Genomic DNA, 22,600 nt, shown 5'->3' with positions numbered 1-22,600 from the left:
GAAGGGAAAGCAGTTGTACAGTTTGATAGCCACAGGGAAGAAGGATCTCCTGTCCTGCATCTTGGTGGAACCAGTCTGTTGCTGAAGATACTGCTCAGGTTGACCAGTGTGTCATGGAGGGGGTGATCTGTATTGTCCAGGATGCTCTGCAGTTTGAGGAGCATCCTCCCCTCCAAGACCATTTCCCATGAATGCAACTCCACCCTCAGGACGGAGCCAGCCTTCCTGAAGAGTTTGTTAATCCTATTGCCATCCGCAGCTTTCGCCCTGCTGCCCCAGCACATGACAGCAAAGAAGATGGCACTGGCTACCACCGATTGGTAGAACGTCTTCAGCATCTTACTGAAGATGTTGAAGGAGCGGAGCCTTCTCAAAACGTATAGCTGGCTCTGCCCTTTCTTGTACAGTGCCTCAGCATTCCTGGGCCAGTCCAGTTTACTGTCCAGGTACACTCCAAGGTAAATTGCACATCCACACTAATGATGGAGACATGGGACAGGGGTGTTCCTGTCCTCCTAAAGTCCACCACTAACTCTTTAGTCTTGTTTGTGTTGAGCTGCAGCTGATTCAACCTACACCACTCAAAAAAGTCGTTGACTACACCTCTGTATTCAGCTTCCCTCCCCTCACTGATGCAGCCCACAATTGTAGTCATCTGAAAACTTCTGCAGCTGGCAGTAGTCCGAGTTGTATCTGAAGTCCGTGGTGTAGATGGTGAACAGGAAGGGAGAAAGGACTGTCCCCTGTGGGGCCCCTGTGTTGCTCACCACCATGTCCGAGACACAGTAGCCTGACATATTCTGTTCGTTCAGTCAGGTCGATGGTGATCCAGGACACCAATGGAGCATCCACCCACATCTTCATCAGTTTGCTCTCTAGCAGTGCAGGCCGGATGGTGTTAAAAGTAATAGAGAAGTCAAAAAACATGTCTTTCACAATGCTTTATGGCTTATCCAGGTGAGCATAGGAACAGTGGAACAGATGGATGATGGCGCCCTCAATCCCCATCTTTGTTTGGTAAGCAAACTGCAGGGGGTCCAGGTACCGTTTACCCAGGGGTCGCAGGTCAGTGAGTACCAGTCTCTCCAAGGACTTCATGATGTGTGAAGTTAGTGTCCATCGGTCTGTAGTCATTGGAGGAGCTGGGGCACATCCTCTTTGGTACAGGGACTCCACATCACAAGAACCCTCTCCAGGCTCAGGCTTAGGTTGAAGATATGCTGGAATAGTCCACACAACTGGCTGGCACACGCCTTGAGTACCCTAGGGCAGATCTCATTGGGACCCGTGACCATTGTAATTCTGCCTCGACAATGGAACACATTCGACCAATTATTTCTATGGTTTACTTACTGATCAGTTTTAATTTCAGAGTGTGCAGGGACATGGTCAAGTCAAGTTTATTGTCATCTGCACAGTGAGGTACAGGTCCTGGGCAGCACAGTGGCGCAGTAGTAGAGTTATTGCCTTGCAGCACCAGAGATCTGGAATCAATGCTGACTGTGGTGCAGTCTGTATGGAGTTTGCATGTTCTCCCCGTGACCGCGTGGGTTTGCTCACGGTACTCCGGTTTCATCCCACACTCCTAAGATGTCTGCATTTGTAGTTTAAATGGCTTCTGTAAATTATTTCTATTGCGTAGGATAGAACTAATGTACGGGTGAGAGCTGGTCTGCGCGAACTGAGTGGGCCGAAGAGCCTGTTTCCACTCTTGGCCAATTTGTATCTCGGAACAATGAAAATATTGCTTGCAGCATCTTAAATGGCCCATAATTGTTATGCAGACAGACAAAAAAATATAATAATCATAAAGTTCTATAAATTAATAACCATGTAGCACTAGATCACTAAGTAGTATCAAATGATGGGACAAATGATCAGTCAAGAAGATTTCAGGAGGCCTGGAAAGATACCTCCGCCAGGTCTGGGCCCAGAGGATTCCCCCCTCTGCAATATGCCTTCCATAATGGGTAATATTGTCGCCCTTAGTCTTTCCCCTAAGGTTGGTTGCAGCTATCTCCAGCCAATACCCCTTTCTCCTGCTGTGGGGGGAATAGTGTTAAAAGGGACGTTGCCTGTAGGGACTTCAGCTTGAAATGATCCACCCTATGGGATAGCCCTATAGATGCTGCCTGGCCAGTTGAGATTTTTTTCAATTACACTACATAATTGGGCCACAAAACATTCACACACTCTAATTCCCCAACCTCTTTACAAGGTCTATCCCATGTCGCTGTTACGATACGATAGAACTTTATTTATCCCAGGAGGGAAATTGGTCTGCCAACTGTCATAAAACACAAGAGAGGAAAGAGAAACATAATGAAATTGAAAGTTGCAAAATAAGTAAGCAATGAAGACTAACCATAATAATGACATCCCAGGGTCAAATAAAGTCATTTGAAACTCTGTGTGACTTTCTTCCCACACGCTAATTATTGCCAATTACAGTCTCCTGTGAATCAGAGACAATGTTATGGTGAAATGGTGACATCACCACAGTCACTCACAATCTCCAAAGCACTTTCATTAGTATTTTTATCTTTGATTTGAATTCATCCTGTTTAATTGAAACTGAACAAACTGTCACCGAAGGTAAGGCTTCTTCTTCATGAAAATGAAAAATAAACCAAAGGAATAGTTAGATCTCAAGCCGGGTGTTGAGCAGCCAGGTTGTTGTCTCTGCGTCAATGTCTGCCAGGCTCTGAGCTACATTTGGTGGGTGGTAAAGAGGGCACCCAGAGATTATATGGTTGGCTGTCTGTTGTTCTGCTTCGCATTCACAGGCTGGGCTCTGGCGGAGTCCCCATCTCCACATGCTGGCATTGAAACGCCCAACTCCAGTACCAAGTCTGTGGAGCTTCACCCATGCTCCTCTGGGGAGGTCAGACCCTGGATAGCTTTTATCTGGTGAAGAGACATTGCTGTGTAATGGAGATGAGGTTGCCTTCCACTCCTGTGACCACTTGGTGGCTATCCAGTGTGCTTTTGTCTCAGTTGGCTGAATGGATGCTAGGAGTTGTTTTCCAGGCTAGTATGTCTACTTCTATTCCATATGGGTGCGCAGTACTCAGCTGGGGCATACACAAGAGCTAAGGCAGAGGTGCGAAGAGTTGATGAACTTGTTCCTGTCAGGCGTCGGATGAGGATGCTATGTGCCATGACCTTGTCGCGGAGACCAGCCAGGTGTTGACGAAATGCAAGCGACCTGTCCATCTTTACGCCAAGGTAAGTGCCTGTTGTTAACGAAGCCAGCTAGCTCACGCTTAGCTTCCTAGATGGAATGCTGTTTACACTGTTTTGCTTTCGCTCAGCTTTAGACGCCACTGTCGTAGGTATACTGCCAAGGTCCCCATGTCTTGACTCAATGAGCTTTCGATTGTCTTCTACTCTTTGTGTCTCATCAGGATGGCTAGATCATCAGCATACCCATAGTTTCCAGCGATGGTCTCTGGGAGGTCATGGATGTACACGTTGAAAAGCAGCGGAGCCAACTCGGATCCCTGTGGGACGCCATTCTTCAGTCTGCGTAGCCTGCTCTGCTATCCATCACTGGTCTTAAGCACAAAGCTGCGGTTTGATATCACTCTCTGTAGCTTTTGATATAAGGCTATGAATTAGTCAGGCATTGAATTACGCTGATAAACCATTCTGAGTATTAATATCATGCTCCTAAATTCACCAAAGCCTCATGGTTAATTCATGTCTGAAGACTCCAGCATTGTTTCCGCTGTCATGCACAGTATTACCGATCAGTTTCTGTTCAGAGCAATCCAGGAACATAGTCGAGTCAAGTCAAGTGGAGTTTATAGTCATATACACAAACATGGTGAGGTACATGCATAGGTTCGGGCAGTAGCACCACAGGCAAATTGACTCAGACAACAAACAAAAATAAATTATTTGTAAACACTGCAATGAAAAGAAAAAAAACTGTGCAACACAAAAACAAAATATTGGAGTAAAAGTACACAATTAGATAACAATTAGAAACCCTCAAGAAGGGTTTCGGCCTGAAACGTTGCCTATTTCCTTCGCTCCATAGATGCTGCCTCACCCGCTGAGTTTCTCCAGCATTTTTGTCTACCTTCGATTTTTTCCAGCATCTGCAGCTCCTTCTTAAACAATTAGATAACATGTCCATGTTAGTGCAAGAGGTGGTGCACGGTGTTCCGTTGCCGAGGTAGGATTAGGGTTGTGTGTGTCGGTTCAAGAACCTGATGGTTGTAAGAAAGTATCTGTTCTTGAACCTGGTGGTGTGGGACATCAAGCTTCTGTCCCCCCTGCCCAATGGCAGCAGTGAGAAAAGGGCACACAGTGGCGATCCTTGATGATAGAAGCTGCCTTCTTGAGGCAGTGACTGTGTCGATGCTTTTGATGGAGGAGTGGACTGTGTCTGTGATGGACCAGCCTGGGAGCAACACTCCCTGTAGCCTCTTGTGTTCCTCCTGTACGTTGGAATTGCCGTACCATGTCATGATGCAACCAGTAGAGGCATACTTTCTTTGTGATTACATCACTGAGCGCCTGATATGTTAATGTCCAGGAATTTGAGGCTGCTACCTCTCTCCGTCACTGACTCACCAATAAAAACTGGCATGTGCTCTCCTGACTTCCCCTTTTTGAAGTCATTGTTTATTATTTGTCTATGACTTTAAAAGTGTTTGATGCCTTTAGACAGGTGCACGAGTGTGCAGGGAATGAAGGAATATGAATCATATGCAGGCAAATGGGGCTAGTTTAATGTAGTATCACGGTCATCGTATGGTTGGCCGAAGGGTTTGTTACATAGGCGTACCGTGAGGGGGGGCAAGGCTCAATAGGAACCTGAGGGGCAACTTTTTCACACAGAGTGATGGGTATATGTAAGGAACTGCCAGAGGAGGTAGTTGAGGAAGGTATAATAACAACATTTAAAAGACATTTGGAGATTGGACATTTGGGTATATGGATAGCAAAGGCATATAGATCAAAACGTGGAGCTCAGGTCAATAGAGACATGTTGGGCCAAAACGTCTCTTTACGAATTCTAAGAGAGATTAATTGAGTTTAGTGTATTGTCACGTGTACAGTGAAAACGCTTTTGTTGCGTTGGTGATGGTAGATATAAAGGCCAGCACCAAGTGCAGGGCCGAGGGGCCTGTTTCTGCGCTGCATGAGTCCACCGTACCGGCATTTCCCAGCGGTCGACATGGGGCTCCCTGCCCTCCCTCCCTCCCGACACAGCGCTACTCCGCCCCACGTCCCGCCTACTCGCCAGACTGACAGGCGGCTCGACCAATCCCGCAGCCGGGTGGCCACCTCCAGTGGATCCGCCCCTTCCGCGCTAGACGGACAGTTGCGCGGTCCAATCAGAGCTGCTGGGCGGCGCGAGAGCGCGGGAGTCACGTGACGCGAGTGGGCGGTGCTTGCCGAGGCGCCGAGTGAGTGGCGGCCGCCGCCTCCTTCTCCCTGGCTCCCCCCCCCTCCTCCCCCCGAGAGCGGGCGCTGCCGGTGGCCGGGAGCAGGTATGTGCCGATACACTCAGTGGCGGCGTCCACGCGTTCTCGGGACAAGTAGGTGGGGAGGAGAGGGGGCACTCACGGAATGCGCGCCCCCGCGAGAGGGCCGTGGTGACCTAACGGCCGCACACTCCGGGAGTTGGGAGGTGGTGCGCGCACCCGCTCGGCCCCTCAGCCGACGGGGTAGGAGATGGGGGACTGGGGAAGCGCGTCTCCCCGGGTCACGGTGAGGGGATGTCACAACCCTTGTCACAACGTGTCACTTCGCGCCGGTTCCTCCGCGGTCCGGGGTCCTCGAGGAAGAATGCGAGCTCCCGATCACTGAGCAATTGCACGCTCCCTCACCAGGGGTGAAGTGGAATGTGTGCTCGTGACCGTGGGGTGGGGGGAGGAGGAGGAGGAGGGATATCTCTGATACCTTTGGTAGACACAATATGCTTTGAGTAACTCCGCGGGACAGGCAGCAACTCTGGAGAGAAGGAATGGGTGACGTTTCGGGTCGAGACCCTTCTTCAGATATTGGGTTTGGGGTCACTGCGGTTTGTTAACATAATCATGGGGTCTCCACCCCCCCCCCCCCCCCCCCCCCCCGAGTGGCTTCATTTGGGGGAGTGGGGTTAGTGCCAGAGAATGATGTGGGCCCTGTACAGTTCTTCTGGTCTCTACCCCTCCTCACTGTATTCCTCTGCCAGACTTTGTTTGCCAGTTCGCTGCCTGGGCTTGGGTTAACTTGTAACATAAGAGAATCTGTTCTCTGCACACATGCCAATTGCTGTGGGTTTCCTGAAATTTGTTTGAAATTACAACTGTGGACAGGAGTACCTTTAAAATGGCTCGGACCAACTGTACTTTCCAATTTTGGAAATGATGAATTGTTGGATATGTGCTGTCGGTCAGTCAGCATCTGTAAATAACTTAATGAATCCATTGTGTAAGGACGAACTGCAGATGCTGGTTTAAACCGAAGATAGACACAAAAAGCTGGAGTAACTCAGTGGGGCAGGCAGCATCTCTGGAGAGAAGGAATGGGTGACATTTTTCAGATGGTCTCGACCTGAAACATCACCCATTCCTTCTTTCTTAATAAATCCAGTGTTTGGCTTATACTTTTTGATTTACTGCTCTGTTGTGCCATCATTTCAGATCTGAGTGAAGCTTTAAACTGATGTAATTCACATGAATAGGGGCAGTGTTAAGTAATGGAATAAATGCTGCAAGTACACAGGTTTTCTGTAAATAGAAATCTCGTCATCCCACACGTGTCAAATGTTTTCTGTTGTTATTTCACTTGCAGTTATAAAATTTTCACAGTTATCTTTTGCAGATGTAGCAATTGAGACCATTCAGGTCGTTGGCTTTGTTGATATTTAATCTATTGGAATACAAAAGTATAATCTGAGTATCATGTGGACAAATATATTGAAATATACTTTGGCAGCATAATCCTACAATTGCGAGTCATATTTTGAATAGAAACCACAGTTAAGTGAAATCCTGTACTTCAAAGTGCATTGGATCAACATTTTCATAGGATGGAAATAGACTGGAATGAGTTCCATCTCATCATTTGTGGCCAGTAAGAAATGCAGGCTAGGTATAGGAGCTGTTACCAAATTGGAAGTTGGTGGGGACAAGTATTTTTGGATATGTATTTTTATGGAGCCAGTTGCTGCAAACAAAAATGGACTGAGTTGCTTCTGTTTATACGTCTAGCTGTAATGGACAGTTGGCACTGAGGTGCTTCAATTGACTTTATACCTCATGTTTACTGTGCTGTCCTCTCCTTTTGTGGCTTGTTAATCAGGATGCACACTACGGGAATGGCAGACTTTGTTGTATTGATTATTTCTCCCCCTTGGTATAATTACCCATGTACTTGGAAAAACTAAGGACCTATTGCTATTTAAATCGTTCACCATGTTATTTTTGGTGTGGTTGAATGCTGGTTTGACAGTTAACCCAAAGTGTGTGTAGCCAGGACACTGTTTGGTGTGAAGTTGCACTGAAAAAGCCTTGGGCTGACATTGGAAACCTGTCTTGTTTACTACTTTATCATCCCTACCCAGACAGTCTATATATTTCATCCTTCATGGTTGGCTGATAATACCCACAGAACAGGCCAAGCAGGCTACCATCTCGGCAGAGGGGAATAAACTTGACCTTGCAGAGACTGCTCATTCAGTAGAATATTTGAAAAATGTATAAGATGAAATGGCACTTTGTGTGGCACTGCGGCCTTTCTGTGGGAGAAAGGCAAAGCAATGTACTATCGTACTGGAAGTCTGGGGGGGGGGGAAGGGGGGGAAAATAATGATAACTTGTACTATATGGTCGGGCAGCATTTGTGAAAATGAAAAAAGGTTATTCAAACTTCTATTTTATGTACAGGTTGGACTGGGAAGTAGGAAAGATTTGTAATTCAAGCACAAGTGAATCTTCGGTATATTTTGTCAAACTGACCTGCTTCTCAAGTAGAAATACGTTATTGATTTATATTGTTGCATGAATTTGGCTGGTTAAATATGCTTTCTTTACCTATCTGGCCTCAGACTCCACATTCACTAATATGGATTAACTGCCTTTTGCAATGGCCAAAAATGCCACTGGGGAGTTGTCCAATACTGCTGCATTAAAACAGAATGAATCCAGACCGAATACCCAGCAGGATCACTGAATTTGGATGTGTCAAAGTTGTTTTCAAGCATCTTAAACATGCAAAGCCTTCCTTGCAAACACAAGTCCAAATTGAGAGAACTATACCATGGATTAACCCTGCAACAGCTTCGCATGGAGTCTCATGGCATCAGGTCAACCACCGTAATCTCATGCTTTCCATTTACCATCCTCCCTCGGCTGAAGAAGTAGTCATCCTTCAAGTTGGACAACATTTCGGAGAAGTGCTGAAAGAAACAAGAATGTACACTGGGTGATGAACTTCAGTTTCCATCACGAAGGGTGGTACCACCACTGACCAAATTGGCTGACTCATCAAGAACATTGTTACTAGACTGAGACTGCAGCATGTGGTGTGTGAATCAACACAAGAGAATCATTATTGACATTAACAATCTACTTGTAGCAAATGTGTCCATTCATTCTTTGCAGTCAGTGTTGGTATAACTGACCACCGATTCGGTGTATATATATATACTCTATATAGTAACAAAAAACAACTAACATCTGTTTGCCGCAATGTCTATAGGACTTGGCAATATTCTGGCTGTCATTACTGAAGACCTGTCTCCAGAATGAGCCTGGCTTGTAGTCAACTCCTTACAGTTACAACAGAGTGGAAAATTGCTTGGATATATCCAGTTCACAACAAACAGGACAAATGAAATCCAGCTAATTATACACTTGTTACTCAGTGGCACTTGCTCACCAATAGTTACTGGTTTTGGTTTTGCCAGGACCACTGGATCAAAACTCAGCAAATCCTTCGTTTAAACAGCAACCAGAGAGCTGCATGGGTGGGGTGGGAGCTACTGTCCTTCACATCAATGCATAATTTGATTGAGGCATTAAAAAACCATGGTTAAAATTAACTTTGCTGAAAATATTCCCAATAAGTTAGTCCTGTAACACAATGGAACTGGTTGTGGTTCTTACAGGTAAAGTATAACAGCCCTGCAGGCATTTCTCAGGGCGAGGTCATGGCCCAGCTACCTGAAGCAAATTCATCAATGACCTTCCATAAGTGGGGATGTTCACTGTGAAATGTTCAAGTTCATTTATTTATTTTTAGCAAATGTGACGATCGACCCCTGCGTACAGCGAGACCTGGATGACAAATTAGTTTTATAAGTAACATTAATGCCACAAGTGCCATGTGAATACCATCTCCCATGAAAAGTTTTTGCCACCTGCTCATTATATTCAAAGCCATTGCATCTCCTAGTCGCCCAATGTTAGCATTCTTCCAGCTGTTGCAGATGCTAAGACACTCAACTGGATTGGCAATGTAAATGCTGTGGCTATAAAGACAGGTCAGAAATTAGATATTCTTGGTACTGAGGTCTGTTGGCAAGACAAAGCTTTTTTACAAGGCACAAGTGAGGCATGATGGAAAGCTCTCTGCTTTCCTGGACTCCAACAAAGAAAGGGTGCTTAGTGTTTTATGTGGTCACAATGGACTGAGGGGTCTATGTCTATTCTATGTGACTTTTGACTATTCGGCACTTGGCAGCCTGCTGGGTTAAAATGACAGGTGTTGGATGAACTCAAAGTGGGTCAGGCAGCATCTGTGGAGGGAAAGGACTGATGACATATCGAGTCAGAGCCTTTTGTCAGACCGAAGAAAGATCTAGCCTACCTCATTGCACCTCAATGTGGAGCAGCCATATTGAGCCCCATATCTCAGCACTGAGTAGCAGAATCCCACTCAGTATAAATCCTCTTGGCAACTCTACATTCTAGCCCCTTCAACCTGCAGATGCTGTTAAGTGTTCCCAGCACTTTTGTTTTTATTTTTAAAATTTATATTTTCTTTCAAACAATTTCAGAGTGATGCAGTTAAGAGGTGCGTCTGCAAGGTCATGATCATAGCGATGCTCTGTAGCAGGTTGATATCTCTGGAGTGGTACCTCTAAAATGGTAACTGTTAGTCTGCTATAAGCTTATCTAACTTTAAATTTGAGCTCTTGTTCTGAGTTATTTAAAGATTGCCATCACTTGTAAATATTGCAGGCATTTCAAATTTTAATTGCACAACATATGTGTACTTTCATGCAACATTCAGTGCAATGTTGATGCTTTTTCACACATTTTGCTTCAGTGAAAACATCAGATGGAACAAATTTCAAGACTTTATCAATGAATAATTGCTGAAATATTTAAAATGTCATCTGATATCTAGTTTTTTGAAAATTGTAAATATTTTAGAAGCACGTAGCATGTGCACATTGTTGGATTTTGCATTCATATCTGATTTCTTTATTGAATGTATTTAATTCATTTTTCCTCAAAGCCACTCTACCAGCATCAAATAGCACATTATTCAATGTACAAACACGTCATTCAGCAAACTGTAGGAGGCATAAAAATCAAACTTGCATTCATCAGTCATCTCAAGATAACAATAACATTTTTCACATTTCTGCCAGAAAATAACTTCACTTTGAGAATAAATGATCATGGATTAAATTGACCCGTCCTAATGTAAAGCTCAGCAGAACATTGGCCCAATTTATTGTGATAATTCTTAGCGATTCAGTTCATTTACTTCACACTGCAAGAAACCTAATGCTTAGATAAAAATGTATATAAAACTAGGTTTGCTTTTGAAATAGTCCCAGCTTGCTATAATTTTCCAATTCTCCAGAGATGCAGCAAAGGTACCAGAGCACGAGAAGGAACCAAAGAATTATGCCCTTCTTCAAAAAGGTGTTAGGACTTGCCAGGCAATGACAGGCCAATTGGTTTTAGCTTGGTTATGTGGAAGGTCTTGGAAACAATGGGGTGATTGTGCGGCTAGTTGGACGGCAGTTCTGTGCAAAGCAGCTGACTAACTGTAGCATGCAGGTTAGCACATTTCTGTCTTCCCACAGCTTTGCATTCCAATGGGGAAGCTAGGAACATGCTAACGATCTGATACCAACATACCCGACCTCCTACTCTGTAACTGAGCGCAGCATCAAATCCGAGACGGGGTGTAGTCACGTTGAGTGAGGGTCGTGATACAATTTGCATGTAAAGACAGTGCTGGAGTAACTCGATGGGTATGTCCTTTTATTTTTGTAGCCGCTGAGTTACTCCTGCACTTTGTTTTTTTTTGTGTAAACCAGCATACTTCCTTGTTTCTGTGGTTCATATGTGGTTTCTTAGCCCATGGGTGTAATGCAATGCTCTAGGATCGCCAACTTAGATTTACCATGCAATTGCAGGCAAGCAGTTTTTTTCCCTTTATAAAGCAGCATTAAAGCTATGTTTTTATACCACTTTGAATTTATTTGATCTGTTTTTAAATGTCTGATAAGCAATAAAAACAGTTCAAAGGGCCTTTTAATGCACAAGCTGTTTCAATAAATGGGTTTGAGGTGATCTGGGACGGAGCCCGAGGGAGTCACTAAAGGTGTAGTTGCCACTTGGGAACCACTCTGCTTTGTGAGGTCATGAGTTTGATTTTTAAAAGGTTATTGCGGTCATAACTATCCGATTGCTGTGGTTTAACAAGAATGGGCCAAAGCAAGCACGCTCAACCAGATCAATAATCAGTAACCATGGCCTGTCTCGACCTAAAACGTCATCCATTCCTTCTATCCAGAGATGCTGCCTGTCCGGCTGAGTTACCCCAGCGTTTTGTGTCTATCTTCGATGTACATCAGCACAGTCCCCATAACATCCTTATGAATCTTTCCTTCATCCTTTCCAGCTTAATGACATCCTTCCTAAAGCTTGGTGACCAGAATTGCACATAATGTTCCAAGCGTGGGCTCACCTACAACTTGTACAACTGCTATATGATGTCCCAGCTCCTGACCGATGAAGACAAGCGTACTAGACGCCTTCATCCTCCCCCGCCTACCCATGTTGTTGTCCTAAAATGGTGGTACATGCTTTCAAGTTTTGTATTTTCTGCTCAACGGAATATCAGCTGCTCTGATTGTAATCTTGCATTCCTGCCTACCCACTGTACTGTAATGCATCTTCCTCGAGTTAATCGCATCTCTTGGATGAGACTGGTTTTAAATTGCACAAGAACCCAAGAAAGAGGCAAAGGTAGACCACTGAAGTCTTCGAGACAACCCAATCCCTACCTCTCATGTCTGATCAAAATTGTGCCCCCTTATTTTTGCATTGTGATCATGGCTTCTAGATTCTCCCACAAGATGAACCATCTCCACCTCCAAGGCCCCTTAGGAGCTTGTGTTTCAATCAAACTCCCTCTCCCTCTTCTGAACTCCAGGCCTATCCTGCTCAACCTTTCCATGTTAGACAACCCATTTCAGATATTGGTCTTGTAAATCTTTGAAATGCTGCAAATGCATTAAAAAAAAAAATTCAAATACTAGACTAGTAACAAACACAGCCCCCTAGATATGGTCTCATCAGTGCCCTATATTCTTCAAAATTTAAGGATGATAGGTGTAATATTAGTTGTCTGATAGCGAATTAAATTTGCATTACTATTTTAATGTATTGCGATACTAAGCTTTATGAAATTTCAATACCTCGTGAAGCCATGTCGAATAGAGATGCATTGCTTCGAAATGCTTCAGGCCAATCTGTGATTTTATTTAGCCCTTGCCTGATCCTCCTCAAGGGTCTCTTTCTGTCATGAGTTATCAACATTTCTCTTTGGAAACATTGAAGTGTATTGTATGGTCTTGAAAACAACGTTTTTCTCCTGAATTAGTGGCCTACTTGAGGTCAGTTGATCATATTTCCCACTATATCTCAGCTCTGTTCCCCAATGTATTAAGTTACTGTTTTCAATTAGACTATGATTTGTAAAATTCATGTGATGAATTATAAAATGTCATTCACATAGTTTGTAGTCCCACTTGTGTATACTTCTTTGTAGTATAGGGTTGTTAAGTGTACACTTTTAAATCTAAAAAAAATGGACCTGAAATGTATTGAAATATTCTGTGAAAAAAATGAGAAGCTGGTTTGGGGTTGCTTCAAATGCTGCTCTGGACTGACCACCAGCAGTCCCAGATCGATGGGATCATAACTAAGTTTTGTTCTTTGTTGCTTTCACCTGGTAATATTAGTTTCCTCTGCTCTGATATATATCCCTCCCATCATCAATCAACCGCTTGTTGACTGTGAGAACTTGGGCTGGGCTGGCGGTGGTTGGAGTGGTGATTCGAACCTGTATACTGCTGTAAATAAATTATCTTTATACGGTGTTAATTGTTTGTAAGGAAATATCTTAGTAATGCATGAATTTGTTGAGCTTACTCTGCCAGATTACTGCTTTACTGCGAAAGTGGCTCTGTTGGATTAGCTATTGTAAAGGCTTTGGGTTTACACAAAGTTTGAAAATGGGAAATTGCCAAAATACTATGGAATATATGTAAGAGTTCTAATGGAAGCCAAAGCAGCTGACATCTGCTGAAAGCAACTGCAGTCCAAATTGCCAGATATTTTCCCTCTTGACAATTTATTTTGTATGTAAAAATAAATTCCAAGGTAGTTATTCATGATAAAACTCACTTACTATCTTAGTTTTGTGGTCTGTTTAAATTGAGCTGTGTCAGTGTTTGCCATTGTCATAAGTTGAACCTATTGATTTGAGTTGTAAATTGTATGGTGAGTTTACATTTTCTATTGCAATTAAATATATTAAAGATGCATTTTTGAAAGTTTTTTTAGGAAATCTAAAGGGATAAGTTGGATATCCCATCTGAAAAGGCCATTGAATATCATTGACTTGTTGATCTGTTTGCTTGGTATAAGTGTTAATGAGGACGCTGCAGCGATGCTTTTAAGTATGTAACTTTGTATGGGAAGTTTTGGCAGTGTGATTGGTCAAAAAAATTGTAGTCACGAATTATTCAATAAAATGTGAACTTTTATAAGGAATCATTATTGTTTCTAAGGTGATTGTTCACCTGTGCTTCCATGAGATGGTAACTATTTCTACACATGTCACTATTAATATGAAACGGGTTCCCAGTATCATTGTTGGGATTATTGGCTGAGTTTGACTATAAATGTCTGGGAATATTATTGTATATTGAGGGAAAATTCTGTATCAATTTGTATGTTGAAATAATTTGAGCAGCCTAGTGCCTCACGGCTCCAGCGACCCTGGTTTAATCTTGTGCTGTTCATGTTCTGAGTGATGGAATCATAGAATTGTACAGCATGAAAATGGGCTAATCGGCCCAACTGATGGGCATCGTTTTGCACAAACTGCATTGCCCGTCATGGAGTAATACAGTGTATAAACAGGCCCCTCGGCCCAACTTGCCCATACTGGCAAACATGTCCCAACTGTACGAGTCCCACCTGCCTGTGCTTGGTCCATATCCTTCCAAACCTCTCTTATCCTCCATGTACAGAACTGCCAAGTAGTAAGGATTTTCCATATTTTGTACGGAAATGCGATCAGAATACGGATGTACGAATTGTGAAATACGGATAAAATCAGCCCGACCCCGTTTCATCTTGCTGCTTAAAAGATGCAAGGATATAAAAAGTCATACTGTACCTCTAAAAATTATAGCAGATTAAATCTATTAGTATTTTAAATTTCATAATCTGGATGATTTTTGTAAGGTTTGATCTGCCTGTCCCGCTCCAGGTTTAAACAGCGTTGTCAGATTAACGTGTAGGAATTTAAACGAACAGCGCTGTGGGTTCTAAAAGTAGCGCTCCCAGCTGGAGCACTATTGCCTTTACACATAGCACTATGGGCTTTACACATAGCGTTATGGGTCACAGACTGTTAGGGGAGGGAGAAGGAGAGAGGGAGTGGGAAGGAATAAGCGAGGGATGGAGAAAAAAAAGGGAGGAGGAAGAGGGGGGTGGGGGAGGAGGGAAAGTGGGAGGGAAAGAGGGAGAGAGAGCAATCGAGGCTTCCAAGATGGCTTCTACATCATCATCTGGTGCTAAAAGCAGGAAGCAGCCATTCAAATAGCAGTATACAAAGAGATGGCAATGAATGCACTGTCAAGTAAGATGCGTAGAAGACATGTCAATTGGTAGCAAACGTATGCATTCTTGTACTCTTACATGGGTATGACCGCATATTTTTTAAAAAGCACTTTTTGCAGCAAAAAAAAAATACTGATTTCCTCAGCAAAATACTGATTTTCCGGTACTTAAATACTGAAATCCTCTGACAAAACTTTGCAGCTTTGCATGTACATATCTAACTGTGTCTTAAACGTTAGGATAATCCCAGCCTCAACTACCTCCTGCGGCAGCTTGTTCCATACACCCACCACCCTTTGCGTGAAAATAGCCCTCTATTTCTGAGATTCAAATATTCATCAATACACTTAAATGCTGTCCGTTATCTATTATTACTTCAACCTCTTTCAGGTAGTGAATTCTAGGAACCCGCCACTCTTTGTGTGAAGATGGCCCACCTCATCTTCCGTGAATCTTTTCCCCCTTGTTTAAACTTTTGCCCTCTAGTTTTATGTACCTCTATTGTGAAAGGTTGCTGCAGTCTACCCTTATTTATACTCTTCATCATTTGATATACCTCAAACATGTCCCTCTGCCCCAGGAGAAAACAGACCCAGCTTGTCCGGTCCCTCCTCCCAATTCGACAACATCCTGGTGAATCTTGTCTGCATTCTGTCCAGCACTAGCATCCTTTCTTTTGTATGACCAGGACTGCATGCAGTAAATCTCGGACCATGGTTATAATGACAGAACCCTCCCAAATTTCTATAGTTAACCCTAACAATTTCTATAGTTCATTATTTTCTCCATGAACTTAAAGCCGTAGCAACTTTGTGTAAAGGTTTCACATTGCGCTGTGCAATGAAAGGATATTGTTTAACCACATTGTGCAGGAGAACTCCTGGGTACTCCATCACAACCTGCTTACCCTGAGGTATGGAAGTGTCATTGTCAGGTTGAAGCTTACAAAATTATTTGGGCACAGTAGATCCTTGTAACTCTGTAGTCCAAGATGAAATCGGTTGACAGGTGCTTCTAAAGCATGCACAAGTCTTTTTTTGAAATGTGGATGACATTAAGGTCATTTTTTATTGCTCATTCTGGACCTTGAGAGGTTGGCAGTGACCTGTTGTGAATCACTGCAGTATTTCTAGTATTTCATTGCAGAAAGTGGCAGTGTATTTATAGTTTATCAATTTGAGGATATTCTCAAAGTTAGCCATGGGTTCATCAGAGCAAAGTCACTGCATGGAATTAATGTGTTGACAAGGGACTGTCAAGGGTTATGGTAAGGAAACTCAAATCTGATGGAAATCCAGTTACCCATTTGAGGGATACTGATTATTTGTGCCTTGCATCTGTTTTTGTACAGTGGTGAAACAAAATAGGTTGATTCTGGAGGACTTTGGGTAGGGAGGGAATGGGAGTCGGATTATTTTATCTTCAGGACAAGCATGACTGAATTTATTCATCTGCACCACAGAAAAATCTTGGAACCAGTGGATTGTCAGCTAATAGCTATGTATATTTCTGTAGTTTTACTTTGCTCGTGTAATTGATAGTTGTGTAAATATAGGTAACCACAATGAAAGTATGTATGGTTCCGTGAGTGCCATTTACCACGGAGTCCAGAGGCCGAGTTCCAGTTTCATTACAGAAACTCGAATGCAAACATCTTAGAGGGTGACACCACATGCCGTACTGCAGAGCTGCACCACTTTCAGATAGACAATACACTTTGATCCCATGTGCACATAAAATACAGAAAATGTGAAGTTGTTTCTAGTGTTGTGCTGATATTTATCTTTCAATTTTCTGTGTAACATAATTTGAACAAAGACCAGGTTGGTGTCGTGTGTGTTTGTGGCAATTTGCTGTGTGCAAATTAACTGCTGCATCTCCTACACTGGCAGTGATGTACTTCAAAAGTTGTCGTTAGTTGGAAAACGATCTGAAGATGTGAAAGATGAAAACATAAGACTCAAGAGCAGGAATACACCTATTTTTGATTGTCCCTTTGAGCTGCATCACTATTAAGATCAAAGCCTTCCTGTACTATCCCCGTGGCCCTTAACTTCCGAAGGTACTATATAAATTCAGAATCTGGACATTCCAGAGAGTAAGGTAGAGCTAGTTGACCAATTCATTCCTAACCCGAGTGGAGGAGAAAAAAATAGCACAGATTTTAATGAGAAATCAAGTACACAGGACAAGATGTTAAGAAGTCCCTTGTGCCAATAGGTGGGGAGCATTTCACAACATTCGTTGATTGTTGAGAGTGGTAGACGCTCAACATCGGTGGGGGGCGGGGGGAATACGTATATCTTGGCCTGGGTAACCTTCAGGACAGTTGGGCACAGGACACATCATCAGTAGTGTTAGGTGTTAGACTATTAGGTTTTAATTTCCCTTTAGCTGTAACACTACATTCTGCACTGTTTCCTTTCTCTTTTTACACTGTGGTGCTCTTGGTGTGATCTGCCTGGATAGTATGCAAAACAGTGTTCACCAAATCTCTATCACCTGACAGTAATAAATCAATATATCAAAGTAGGAGCTGGAAAATAGAGATTTAATTTAGTCCATGGTAACTCTTCCGCCATGATTAATTCATGGACAAACTGAAAATATTTTCACATTTTGTCCCTGCCTTCCTTGATGCCTGTGGCAAAGAATCGCAGATTCAATGAAAACTAGAAAAAAAAATGCAGATCTCTTGAAATCTGCAACAAAGCAGAAAATACTGGAAAAACTCGGCAGTTCATGCAGCATGAAGGGTCTTTGTCGCAGATATAACACTCTTTCTCTTTCCATCTACCCTACCTGACAGTTTCTATTGTCTGTTTTTCATCTCGGATGTAATGTATTACCTAGCATGGAAGGTATTTTGTAAAATAGTTTTAAATTTCTGTTACATTGTTTAGTTTTTTTTTTAGTTTAGAGATACAGCACGGAAACAGGCCTCTTTGGCCCACCAAGTCCGCACTGATCAGCATTCTCTGAACATTAGCACTATTCTATACACACTAGGGGCGGTTTGCATTTATACCAAGCCAATTAACTTACAAACCTATAGATCTTTGAAGTGTGAAGGAAACCGAAGATCTCTGACAAAACCCATGCGGTCACGGGGAGAATGTACAAACTCCGTACAGACAGCACTCGTGGTCTGGATCAAACCCAGGTCTCTGGCGCTGTAAGGTAGCAACGCTGCCACTCTGCTACTATGTCGCCCTTTGGTTGTTAAGTGTTTTTAAATTTCATTAATAAAATGCCTGGTCTTATTTTCAAGCAATTTTTAAGCATTATCACCTTGTCCCATTAGTTTATTTGTGTATAGTCTGGCTTTAACCTTCTAAATTTCAATGAATTCAATCCTAGTCTGTAATTTACCCCTTATCGTTGCATGTCTGACTCTTTATCCTGGAGAATTGGAATCGATTTAGGAGAATCTGAGAAAGAAGTGCAAAAAGCATTAGTGAGCTTTATTTATTGCCCTTCAAATAATGGCTGTATTATTCAATGCGAAAGGAATTGGATGCATGTAATATGTGTAATATAATAATGGGGACCTCAATAGACTGAATAGATCAAATTAATGGTGATGAGGCAGACTAATTTGGGGATTATATACACGTTTTCCAGATCAATATGTCAAGGAACCAACACGATAACGGCTATTTCAGCTTCATTACTGTGCAATGAAAAGGGGTTAATTGATATTCTTGTTGTAGAATGGCCTTTAGGGAAAATAGAGCCATACAGCGTGAAAAAAGGCCCTTCAGCACAACTTGCCCGCACCGACCAACATGCCCCATCTACACTAGTCCCACCTGTCTGTGTTTGCCCCATATTCCTCCAAACCTAACCTACAAATGTACCTGTCCAAAAATGCTGGAGAAACTCAGCGGGTACAGCAGCATCTATGGAGCGAAGGAAATGGGCAACGTTTCGGGCCGAAACCCTTCTTCAGACTTGTACCTGTCCAAATGCTTTTTAAACGTTGCGATAGTACCTGCCTCAATTACAACCTCCGGCAGCTCATTCCATGCACCCACTACCCTTTGTGTAAAAGAAAACGTTTCTCCTCGGGTTCTTATTAAATCTTTTTCCCCTGACCTTACACCTATGCCTGCTGATTCTCAATTCCTTACTCTGGGCATAAGTATTTTTTTGCCAAAGGAGACAGAATCATTGACTGAGAAAAGACAGAAGTTTCCATTACAAGTAGCATTGTTAAATCTAAGAGTCTTTAGTATAAAAATAGGAGAAATCATAAGAGTGTGAAAAGAAAGGTGGTTGTGGTTAATTGGGAACTATGGTGGGCAGGCAAGGGCTAGCATTTAAAATAAGAATAGATATGCAAAATGAAATACTTTGGGAAACGTAGGTTGTCCATGGCTAACAGACAAAATGAAGGAGTATGAAACCAAAGGAAGGGATTTATAAATTTACCAGCAATAGCAATGGCATGAGGATTGGAGCACTTCAGAACCTGGCACAGTGAAATTAATAAATAAAAGAATGATAAAAGAAAACGTAACACGATGAAAAACACAAAACAAGCACAGAGCCTTCCTACTCTATAAGAATGAAAAGACTAGTATGGGCAAACACAGGTCCCTTCCAGATGCAGGGTGAATTCACAATGGGAATAAAGAAATGGCAAATAAATTAAATAATTGTGTGAGTGTGTTCACAAACACACAAAAAATACACAGTATGCGTGCCAGAATGATCAAGGAACAAAGGGTGAGGAAATGGAGAAAAGTACAATGAGTGGAATAGAAGTACTATAGAAATGAATACAACATAAACTGATAAAACCCTAGGACCGATGATCTATTGCAGTGTTTTGAAAAAGGTGTCAGAAATAGATTATTTAAAGGAGGAGGAACCAGTACCAGGTGTTGAAATTAAGTGTTCTTTGTTGTAGGGAAAGTGTTCATGTGGTTTGAAGATGGTGTTGCACAGCTGGACCTCTGTATAGATGCACAGGGCATTGTTGCTGCTAGTCACCACGAATCAAAGGCAGCATATTCATTTGATTAAAATTACTGTGAAAATAACAGTAAAATGCCTGTTTGTTCTTGTGCAATTAAACATTGTACTTGAGTTGTTTTGTAATGCGTACTCTTAAAAATAATTTGGAGGCAGGGTATGTTTGAAGGAAAATGCAGATTCTCACTGTTACTGAAATTACCTTGCCCTTTCCAAAAGGTCTTTTGTTTCGACATGCTCTTGCATTTTGCCTGGGGAGGGTGAAGTAGAATTGTTGCCATGTTTACAAAAATGTTTTTGACTGCTTCAAAACAAAGTCCGTTTTGAATTATCGGTTTATACACATCCCATTAAGCTCATCAAGCCCTGGTATTTTTGTTACTCATGAACAAATACACTCCTTGGGGAAAATCTTCATTCCAAGTCAGAAATTACATTCTAAAATCTGCATTATTGCCAGATACCAAACCATAAGGGATAAAAATGTGCACAGAAGAAAGCTTTTAATTGGCAGAAGGACATGGAAAGTTGTTTTAAAGAGCTCTTCTTGAAGCTATAGCAATTTAGAAAATGAATTTTACTACCAACCCCTCTTTTTTGATATCCTGACATTAAAAAAAAAAAAATTGCAGTAATAGTGGAACCAGCTTGGTCTATCTTCAGAATAATGTATGTCTATGTATGCAAGTAAATAGATCTACTAATTCACTTGCTGAACTGGATATTTTTACTAGAATTCTGCAGCAAGTGTTAGTGTGGTAGCTGAGGGCTAACGTGTGTATACTGTTTGCATGCTGTTTGCCGTAATTACAAATGGAATCTCATTTTTGCATGCTTATTCATCTGAGGAACATTTAATTAAGCCACAGTGCCTTTGGCAGATTCTCGGAGCATGTGATTTAAAGTTGGCAGTTTTAATTATTCTGGAACGTTGCTATTTTTTTGCAACAGTTTACTCGCTTCTACTCCTACACTGGAGGAACAAGTGCAGATCTGGTACATATAGTGGGACTAGTGTGGATGGGGCATCTTGGTCAGCATAGGCAAGTTATGCCGAACAACCTGTTTCCATGTTGTCTGAGTGTGACATACAGCATGCCATACATTGACTTCAGCTGTTCCATTTTAACAGCCCCTCCATACTGTGGAACGTTATTCACTGACAACACATCACATGCAACAAACAACCGCTGGTTTTCCTCTACACTGGAGTTACCAAATGCAGAGTGGGCGACCACTTTGCAGAATACCTTCTTCGGTCCACCACATGCCGCAAACTGTTCAGTTGCCTTTCACTTCATTACTCTAATCGATTCCCACCCTAACCTCAATTGCAAGCTTGAAATACATGTGGTATTATGCAATAATAGTGTAAGGCTGAGCAGAGGGGCACTAGGACCCTGCCAGAAGCCAGGCTCCAGTAACCTGATGTGACTGGAACCCAGGGTGTGGGCAGTTAGAGAGAGAGGCCTGGGCTTACACGAGGCTGTTGCAGTTGCTGCTGTTATTGTACAGATTAAAGGTATACTCTGTTTACGTCGTGGTACGAGCCTTATTACAAGCATAACACGACATGGTGCCAGAACTGGGAGACTTGTAAGCAAGAAAATAAATAAAGAAGAAGAGGACGGTGTATCGTTTTGGCGGGAAATAGGAGACGAGCTGGCAGATATGGCGCAACCTACACCAACTGCTACGTTCACAATACAACCTCCAGAGCCATTCGATTTTACCAAGCCTCAAGAATGGGAGCGTTGGATCAGGAGATTCGACCGCTTCAGGCTTGCAAGCAATTTAAACGCGACGTCGGCAGAAAACCAGGTGAACACGCTAGTGTATTGCATGGGCGATGAAGCAGAAGATGTGCTAAAGGGGCTAACGCTAACTGCAGATGAGAGGAGGGTGTACACGGATGTTAAGGCAGGCTTTGATGCATTTTTTGTGCCTAAAAAGAATGTAATCTATGAAAGAGCCAAGTTCAATCAGCGTGTGCAACTGCCAGGAGAAACGGTGGATTCCTTCATCACTGCTCTATACGGATTAGCCGAACACTGCAACTATGGACAGTTACAGAACGAGCTGATCCGCGACAGGTTAGTGGTCGGGCTGAGAAACTTCTCATTGTCCGAAAAGCTACAGCTAGACAGAGACCTAACCCTTGAAACTGCTATAACAAAGACAAGGCAGTCTGAAGAAGTTAGACGACAGCGGTTTGACTTAAGAGGAGAAAATAGCAGTGCTAGCAAGTGCTCAAATGTTGATGCTGTGCATGATAAAAGCTACAGAAAACCCAAATTTCCCTCAAAGCCTCAGCCACAAGCACAAACACCCAGGCAAAAATAAATTTTAATACACAGCCACAGCCAGGTTCAAAGGCCTGCTATAGATGTGGAAAAATGCCCTCGCATGGAAAATTGGAATGCCCTGCTAAAGATGCTGTGTGTCACAACTGTGGCAAAAAGGGACATTATGGCAAAGTGTGCAGAAACAGTGCTAAATCTCTCAATGCTGTC

The 22,600-nt window shown here is 42.7% G+C and overlaps 1 protein-coding gene across 9 annotated transcripts in view; it reads left to right on the top strand.

Moving 5' to 3' along the window:
* Positions 1-5,377: 5,377 nt before the first annotated feature.
* The window catches only part of ppfibp1b (PPFIA binding protein 1b), a 100,512-nt gene continuing 83,289 nt past the window's right edge, over positions 5,378-22,600 (top strand). For 8 of the 9 annotated variants that reach the window (XM_055650499.1, XM_055650500.1, XM_055650498.1 and 5 more), the window contains exon 1: positions 5,378-5,507. The gene's annotated coding sequence lies outside the window, so the exon portion shown is untranslated. Of the gene's footprint in view, positions 5,508-5,533; positions 5,556-22,600 lie in introns of those variants that run through there. The other variant, XM_055650492.1, reaches the window with a different exon arrangement.

Source organism: Leucoraja erinacea, chromosome 19 (assembly GCF_028641065.1).
Source record: "Leucoraja erinacea ecotype New England chromosome 19, Leri_hhj_1, whole genome shotgun sequence".
Taxonomy (NCBI): domain Eukaryota; kingdom Metazoa; phylum Chordata; class Chondrichthyes; order Rajiformes; family Rajidae; genus Leucoraja; species Leucoraja erinaceus.
Note: the sequence above shows the minus strand (reverse complement) of the source record. Positions and strands in the feature narration are given on the sequence as shown.